General features: G+C 35.9%; 1 pseudogene; it reads left to right on the top strand.

Annotated features, from left to right (window-relative positions):
• Positions 1–8060, top strand: part of LOC107582880 (rap guanine nucleotide exchange factor-like 1) — a 41146-nt pseudogene extending 33086 nt beyond the window's left edge.
• Positions 8061–9553: the final 1493 nt, after the last annotated feature.

Here is a 9553-nt window from a genome sequence, read left to right as displayed (position 1 = left end):
AAAGCTGCTGCAATGCATTGTGCACAAAATATCAGAATGTTTAATATTTCCACATCTTTTTTAATTGGAAGATATCAGGAGATTCATTCTTAAACGACAAATTCCTTGTAGCCTCTGCATTAAACTTTGGTGCATTATAGATTAGTTATTTTTTTTTAATTTATGTGCATGGCAGATGATTTTATCTAAAGCAAATTGCAGGGCATTTGAGGTGCATTTTATGTGAATTTGGGAATAAACCCATGTCCTTTTTAGTTGCTAGTGTCATGCTCACAATTAATTAGTCATTTTAAATTAGTAACATTTATTTATTTACTCTTTATTAGTTACTTTTAAACTTCATTTTTTAAAGTTTCAAGGTTTTAAATGCACAAAAGCTATCCTGAGATTTGTTTTTTGCAGATTATTTAATGTCTATTTCTATGCAATTTTTTTTTTCAAAATTCCTAAAAAAGTTAGTTACCTAAAACTAAAATTATAAAAAAATCACAATGGCACTCATTACATACACAAACAAAAATAAAGAATGTGACAGTGTTGTTGTAGTTGTTATCTGAAACAAAAACTAATAAAATTGAATTTGGAAATTATAAGAAATCTGAAAGTAAATAAAAAATAAATATTAGATGAAAAACTTAACTTAAAAAAACTTGGAAATATTGCCGTGACAACCAACTGAAATAAAATATGATTAGCAAGTATCTATCATTTTGACGATAGTGGTCCTGACAGAACTAAATTAGTTTCAGTTAGTTGCCAAACATTTCTTAGTTTAAGTTAAAGTTTTTCATCTAATATTTGTTCATTTTTATTTCGGCTTTATTTCAATGACCGTTTTAGAGAACTTTATCAACACTATTACGTTCTTTATTAAGTTTGTGTGTGTGTCTGTGTGTGTGTTTTAGATGTAAACAGCAGCAGGATCTGCTGTCGTTCCTGGCGCTGGTTCTGGGACTGGACAACCCTGCAGTCAGCCGCCTACGTCTGACCTGGGAAGTGAGTGCATCTGTTTGTTAATCTCCCTTTTTCACATTCTCTTTCTCACACACAGTCTCTTAGCACCTCTGCCTACTCTCGTTCCTAAGAACCGTCGAGTGTTATTCTTGGCAGGAGGCTATTAGCAGTTGTCATGACAACAGAATTGAATTAACTTGTGCTGTTCCAAAGGAAATATTTCCACGTCCACCTGTACATTTAATCTGCCTTTTTATTTTTAAATAAATAATAACCCCTCAATCCTCTGGATTTTTACCTCATGTGTTGTGTTTTAATGTGTTTAAATGTGTTCACTCATCCGAGTTTTAATTGGCACGTGAAATGTGTCATTCGCTAATTGCATATGTGTGTGTGCGTGTGTGTTTTTGCAGGGTCTGCCAGGAAAGTTCCGGAAGCAGTTTCAGGTGTGTGTCTGTGTGTGTGTTTTAGATGTAAACAGCAGCAGGATCTGCTGTCGTTCCTGGCGCTGGTTCTGGGACTGGACAACCCTGCAGTCAGCCGCCTACGTCTGACCTGGGAAGTGAGTGCATCTGTTTGTTAATCTCCCTTTTTCACATTCTCTTTCTCACACACAGTCTCTTAGCACCTCTGCCTACTCTCGTTCCTAAGAACCGTCGAGTGTTATTCTTGGCAGGAGGCTATTAGCAGTTGTCATGACAACAGAATTGAATTAACTTGTGCTGTTCCAAAGGAAATATTTCCACGTCCACCTGTACATTTAATCTGCCTTTTTATTTTTAAATAAATAATAACCCCTCAATCCTCTGGATTTTTACCTCATGTGCTGTGTTTTAATGTGTTTAAATGTGTTCACTCATCCGAGTTTTAATTGGCACGTGAAATGTGTCATTCGCTAATTGCATGTGTGTGTGTGTGTGCGTGTGCTGCTACAGGACCCTTCGAGGAACCACAAGTCATACAGAGACCTTCTAGCAAGCCTGAGAGCCCCACTCATACCCTTCACTCCTGCTGCTAAAGGGTGAGTCCCTCACACACACACACACACACACAGTCTCTTCCTCCAGCTGTTGTCCATATGTGTTCCTATAAAGTCCCCTCCTGCCGTGACTGCCTCTGTGATTTGAAGTCTTTCTGAAAGGCCCCGCCTCATTAATTAACGCCCCTCTGATCTGCAGCTCCTGTATATGCTGGATTTCAGACCCCCTGCAGCCAAACATGCACCAGGGATCAAGACGCACACATACACATTAGTGATACACACAAACACATGTGCATTTTGTGTTATGATGGAACTTCCAGTGTTTTTTTTTCTTTACTGAGCAAATTATGTATTCTGTCCTCTAACCCTAAACTTTACCCTTAATCCCAGAATTTTTGCGTGCCATTAAGACATTATTTAATCCCTTTTTGGGTTTCCTTGTGGACTTCTGTGGGGTTTTGTCGTTCTACTATGCTTGAGGGGATATTTGGTGCCCACAATGAAAGCAAAACCTGACCCACACTTCGTTGCTGCGATTCATTAAAAAGTTTAATTATATGCTCAAATTGTTGCCTGAAAAACACACAAAATCTTGCGCAAAGATCTTGTTCTGAGTGACTCGAGGGAAATTTTTTCAGCATTAATGCCTAAAAGTAGAGGAAATGTATTGATGCACATTTTTGCACTTTTTTTCTCTCACGTTGTTGCAGAGTGTAGGTATATGCTCTACCATTCAAATCTAAGTTGGTTTAGAAGTCTCTTATGCTCACCATGGCTGCATTTATTTGTTCAAAAACATATTGTGAAATATTATTACAATTTAAAATGAGTGTTTTCTATTTTAATACATTTTAAAATGTAATTTATTCCTGTGATGCAAAGCTAAATTTTCAGCATCGTTACTCCAGTCTTCAGTGTTACATGATCCTTCAGAAATCATTCTAATATGCCGATTTGCTGCTTAAAAAACATTTCTTACTATTATAAATGTTAAAAACCGTTTTGCTGCTTAATATTTTTGATATATAAATACATTCATGATACATTTTTTCAGGATTCTTTGGTGAATAGAAAGTTCAGAAGTACAGCATTTATTTGAAATAGATTTTTTTTTGTAGCAATCTAAAAAACTTTGATCAGTTTGTATCTTTGCTAAATAAAAGTATTTTACATCTTACTTACCTCAAACCTTTGATTGGTAGTGTATGAGTGCTTCTCAATTTAGTTTTCTTTCCCCCTTCTGATTTTAAAACCGTATATACACATACACACCTTTATCCACATTTCTACACACATTCATACATACAGCTGCTATATTCCTGTCTCATCTGTCCTCTCTCATGTCTGTAGTCTCTCCATGTCTTTTCACTCTCTGTCTCCTTCCCTGTAGGTGCTCATGACTCAAGCCTGTCAAGATCAGTTGAGCATCAAAGTCTTTGCTGAGCACAGTCTGACACACACATTACATGACTCTGGCAAGAGACACAAAGACATCAGGGGCCTCATTTATAAAATGTGCGTACGCACAGATTTGATCGTAGAGTGTGCATACGCATACGCAGAAATCCACGCCAACGTTCATATTTATAAAAACCGTCTTTGACGTGGAAAAGAGCTTAGCGCCACGTCAGGGTCTGAGCAGATGTACGCACTTTTGTTTGCCCGAGTTTTGGAAATATAAGCCATTCTTGCCGCTTGTAAAAGATTTGGACATTGTCAGGTGCTCTTTTATAAGTCAATGACATTAATTAGACATTGTTTACAAGGCGGAGATTTGAAACTGTTCAGCTGCGCACAGTTTCAAGATCATTGCAATTTATAGATTTCACATCTAAAAGAGAGGCGTACGCACATTTTCTGTGCATACGTTCATTCTATGAATCACACGTACGCACTTTGAGAAATGATCGTAAAATCTAATTTAGGATGCTTTCTACGCAGTATTTTATGAATGAGGCCCCAGAATATGAAAGACATGCTTTGTAAATTATGACAAACAAGCTCAAGATTCATTTTATCAAACTCTTTTTTTTTTTTTTTTTAATTTAATTTTTAATTTTTTTGTTTTTTTGAGAAAAAAAAAATTCAAAAAAAAAGAATGGAAAGTAATTGCATCAGAAAACCAGCTAAACGTTGAACCAGAAAACACGTTATTCAAAAATAGCAGAGGAAAATACAATAGTATTTTTAATTGTTATTTACTTTCATTGCAATGATGCATAAAAGGAATTTATCTTGCTGGAGTTTCGTGCTGTTTCTAAATCGTGTAAATTTCTACCGGATATCTGGTTAGATCACAAGACTGGAGTAGAGAGCACTATGAATTGTTCTTCACGAGCACAGTAACTGAAATTTAAAAATGTGAAAAGAAAAGGCTCAATAAACTAACGCACATATATAATACTTTGTGCTTTGAACTTTTCGATGCGGAGCGCTGTGCGCTGTGACTCTGTGACTTCTGTGCACGGGATGCACATAAGCACTTTGTGCCACTCCGTGGAGCCTTTAGTATTATAATACTTTTGCGCAATGAAAGATTATTAATGGCCTTTCTTGTTCGTCTTATCTATCATATGTTGCTGCCTCATTACTCTGCTATACATTTAAAAGACATGTCTTTTAATTTATACAGTAGTCAACATTTGAAGTGGATCAAAAAAGTTAATCAACGTTGTCCTAAGACAAGAACGGGTATTGTTTTGGTTTTAGGACAACTTTGATGAAAGGTTTTGATCCACTTCAAATGCTGACTACTATAGTGTATATTTAGATATAAATATATTACTTGTTTTTCATGAATTTATTTTACAACAATACAAAGAGCAATGTGTTGGCCTACCAGATTTAGTCCTAAACGTATTCACTTTTATTTGTTACCCACTAAATAATGTATTTTTGTTCACTAAAAGTTTAGGATTTTATAAAATTATTGTGCACTCTTGATTTTTCTAGAGTAACTTTTGCTACAGAATTATCCATTAACCTAGTTTATAATAGTATTTTTGTCAAAGATTATGATATTTTTTTTGTTATTTTTCTTTATAATGAAGCTGTCTATATTTAGTAGGTTGTGTGTAACATACAAAAGATTGATGATCGACCTACACATTGAGGTATAGAAATTCTACACTTATTTAAAAAAAACTGTGCTGATATCGGATCGATATCGGTATCAACAGATACTCAGATTTTTTTGGTATCGGTTCTGAAAAAGTGGTATCGAGCCAGCCCTAGTTTAAATGAGACATCACTGAGGTAAAGAGGCTGTAGCAGGCTAGTACACTGTTCCCTGTGCTTTTCTGTTTCTTAGATTGGTATTTTGCTTTAGATCATCAATTATCACAGCTAAGTTAGCATGCTTTTATACTAGAATCCTTTCTGAAATTAATTAAGTATACAGTATACTGTATAGTAGCACTTTTTCTGTATGTTTTTTTTCTCAATACATTTGTGCTACAAGGATTACTGACAATATTTACAGTGTACAACTAGTTTATTGCTCAGGGACTATTGCCCACAATGCAATGTGTCCGACTCCAAACATTTGGCAATGTCTTGTAAAATCTTCGAGCCCCTTTGCTTTGTAGATGCTGATCTGTCACTACTCAGAGCACGGCTTCATCTGTAGTCTGACGGTGGGGAATCCCTGGTGTTTCACGGATTTGAACACTGTGTCTCCTGCGTGGAGCTGCTGTCCTGAAAGTGTAAATTGTCACGAGTCTGCTGGGATAAAGATGTTAGTAGTTGACAGACAGTGTCATTTGTGTCTAGAAATGTCAACTGATCTGGAATTCCAACATACTTTCAATGCGAATCCAGCAGCAGTCGTGTATGTGTGCACATGTGTAATGGAAATGCATTTGGCATCTCATCTAGTGAATTAGATTATGCTGATTATGCTGCATGCCTGAGGACAGTAGCCACGTTTTATCTTCATCGTAAATGTAGATTGATACGTTAGAATGATTTGGGTGGACATTTCAGAGTATAAGAGCTAAAACAGGGACCTTCAAAAGAAAGCTGGAGAGGTGGTTTGGGATGTTTGTTTGAGATGGCAAGGCGAAATGTGACACGTGTTGCATTTTTAATGGCTTTTGTGTTAAAACCGCCCCAGGCCTCAGAGTAGCAGGTCAGGAGGTTCTCTTTCTCTCTTGCTTAAAATTCAGGTAACTTTATTGCCATGGCTAAGAAAAAGGCATTGTACTTTTTAAAATTTAAAATAATAAATTTTTTTATATATAAAATAGCTGAAATAATAATAAATAAATAAAAATTATTTTTTTTATAAAATAGCTGAAATAATAATAATAAAATAATTTTTATTGAATTGTACATTCTTATACCAGTGTTATGTATTATTTATATAGGTTTTTAATTTTAGATTGTTTTAGTAATTTAGTTATGTGCTTTTGTCATTTTTATTAGTTTTTTTTTTTTTTATTTCTGTAAAAGTGTTTATTTAAATTAAACAATTTTAAGAACTTAGTTTAAGTTTTGCCATCTAATATTTAAATTATAAATGGATAAAAAAAATTTTGGTAATTAAATTAAATTAAATTTTATTTTATTTCAATTACCAAAAACATTTTTTCCCCATCAGTTGTCAACAAAACTTTATATAGTTGGGCTGCACAATTCACTAATTGTGAACCGTGCAGACAGACAGTGAGCTCCCGCTGAACTGCAGGGCTCAAAACAGTCGCGTGAAACATGCAGATAATTAGTTTTATAGGCCGATACATTGGCACATGGCCTCTCTCTCTTACTCAATCATCTGTATTCAGTACACTCATCCTGACAGCATGTAGTGTCTCTAACATTCTCCTTTCCTCTCATGTTACCTGCCTCTCTCTCTTTTTTCACCAGACCTGGCCAGGATACAGACAGATCACCCATCATGACATGATGACTGTTCACTTCTCCTTCTCTCTCTCTCTCTCTTTCTCTTTTCTTGCGTGTGAATGTCAAGCTTCAGTTCAGCTCAGCCAGAAAGAAGACGCCATGGCTGAACGAGTGATGGCATGATGACATGTCATTACATAACTGTTCCCTTTATTGTGCATTCACTCTCTCACTCTCTCTCTGCAGATCTGACCTTCCTCCATGAGAGCTGTAAGACTTTCCATGGGGAGCTGGTTAATTTTGAAAAGATGGTGAGTTGGCATATATAATGGAAGTAATGATGTGCTTACATTAATGCACACACATATTTATGTAGCTACCTAAATGAGAACATACCATAGACTTCTGTAATGCTTAAAAAAGCTAATTATAATTTCTACAGACTAGCTTTAACCTTAATCCTTCCACTAACAGGAACTTTTCATTTAAAAAAAACAAAAAAATACAATTTGCCCTATTTAAGAATAGGGTTAAAAATCGAGAATGGGATTTTTTTTTTTTATGAAAATTCAGCTTTGCATCACAGGAATAAAATATATTAAAATAGAAAACAGCTATTTTTAAATTGTAATTGTAATGCAGCTTTAGAATTTTTTTTCCAAAACATCTGAAATGTTCTTAAAATTGACGAATTGGAGTAATAATGCTGAAAATTCAGCTTTGCATCACAGGAATAAAATATATTAAAATAGAAAACAGCTATTTTTAAATTGTAATTGTAATGCAGCTTTAGAATTTTTCCAAAACATCTGAAATGTTCTTAAAATTGACAACAAATTGATGAGGGTGTATTGAATGCAATAAGAATTGTTTTCATTGTGCATTCTTTTTCCCTCAAAATGACTAAAATAATCGTTAGAAGTATCAAATGAACTCTCTGAGGCTCTGATCAATACAGGATATCCTGTACAGCTAATTAGTGGCCACAGTTACAATATTTTTTTTTATCGTATACCATTCACTGAGTGACTGTCAATCAAATCTCTGTCTCTTTTTTTTTTTCTCTAGCACAAAGTGGCCGAGATGGTGCGAAGCATCAGGCGGTATAGGAGCACTCAGCTAGGTATGTGTATTCCTGCACACACACACGCACGCACGCACGCACACACACACACACACACCCACCCACATCGGCCTGTCAAATAGTATTAATGCAAAAGTAAAGCATGTCTCCACCCGCCAACATAACAACATACTTACATGAACTCGTACACACACACACACATACCCCTTAAAGAAAATGATTTTCAGTTGTAATAATACTGAAGAATATGACTGTTTTTACTGTATGTTTAATTAAATGAATGCAGCCTTGATGAGAATATGTGACTTCTTTCAAAAACATAAAGAACTTACTGACCTGAAACTTTTGAATGAAAGTGTATTTATTTCCTACCATGTTATTGTAGGTATTACCATACTGTTTATTACCATATTGGAGGTGTTTCCAATATGGCCCTCAAAGCGACTTGTTAATGTTCCGCCATATTTGAGGAGCACTATAACGGAGTCAGCCCCTTTGGCCTATTATTTTTAGTATGATTATTTGATCAGCTCTTTGTTCACTTCTGTAGCTGCTGTGCATTGTCTCCAGTCTGTTGAAGTCGAGCAGCAGATCTCGTGCATCAGGCCACTCATTTTCCTGTCTCTGGCTCTGACCGAGGGCTGTAATTATCAGGGCTCATTCTCCCTCCATCTACCTGAGTGGATTGCCCTCATCCATTTCCATTAGAGGGATTGATGGCCAGCCAAGCGCACTGCACTTTTTCAGTCTGGTGCGTAGAAGTGGCCTTTTTAGAACCATCCATTTTTCTGTATGCGCTGCAAAGAATTTAATTTAGATGCATCCAAAACCTCTGTCCACCGTCTTTATTGTCACACATTCAGAACACTCCATTGTGAGATAATATTTAATTGAATGTTTGTCAGTCGATTTATGCTGGTGTAGCATGACATTCCATCTGTCGCCCACGTAAGCAATGACATTTCTATATGCTGGCTGAGGCTCATTTGGTGACGTGTCGAGGCCAGAGGGCATCGATTTCAATAGATACATTACAGCCATTGACCATGCAGAGCTCCTCCTGCCACCGTTTCCCTTACAGCGGGTTTGAACTTTGGGGGAGCTGCTCGGATGTGAGACTTAATGACTCTGCAATTGTCTCTAATGCGCTCCTGCTGTCAAAGTGTCAAAGGAAGGAGGCTGCAGATGATCTCAGATCAGTTTTTATTGTTAGAAAAAAAAACTCAGAGGAAATTAATTCAGCCTCCAGTGTTGCTTCAAGACATTGATCGATGAGACGCTCATGCAAATGGTCATATTTCAGTTTGAAATTCTTTATAGAATTGTCTAAGGCTAAATGATATGGGCTCTGCTCTCCACATTTCGTTTTTGTTATCCTAAGCTATTTTTAGGAAATATCTGAGGAAAAAGTTGCATACTTGAAACATGACTCCATTCAAGCTGAGCTATGAAAGGGTTTCAAAAGTGTTTCTTGTTAATCAATATCTTTGTCTCTCAACACAAGATGAATGTACACTAAGGTTCAAAGTTTGGGGTCGACGCAATTTTTAAAAATGTTTTTGAGAGAGAACTCTTATGTTTACCAAGGCTGCATTTTTCAAATCAAAAGCACTATAAAACAGTAATATTGTGAAATATTTTTACCATTTAAAAATAGCAAAGCCTAATTTTCAGCATCATTACTCCAGTCT

This window comes from Sinocyclocheilus grahami, unplaced genomic scaffold, assembly GCF_001515645.1.
Source record: "Sinocyclocheilus grahami isolate Dianchi unplaced genomic scaffold, SAMN03320097.WGS_v1.1 scaffold48.1, whole genome shotgun sequence".
Lineage (NCBI taxonomy): Eukaryota > Metazoa > Chordata > Actinopteri > Cypriniformes > Cyprinidae > Sinocyclocheilus > Sinocyclocheilus grahami.
The sequence above is the reverse complement of the archived record's forward strand: the minus strand, read 5'-3'. Positions and strand labels throughout refer to the sequence as shown.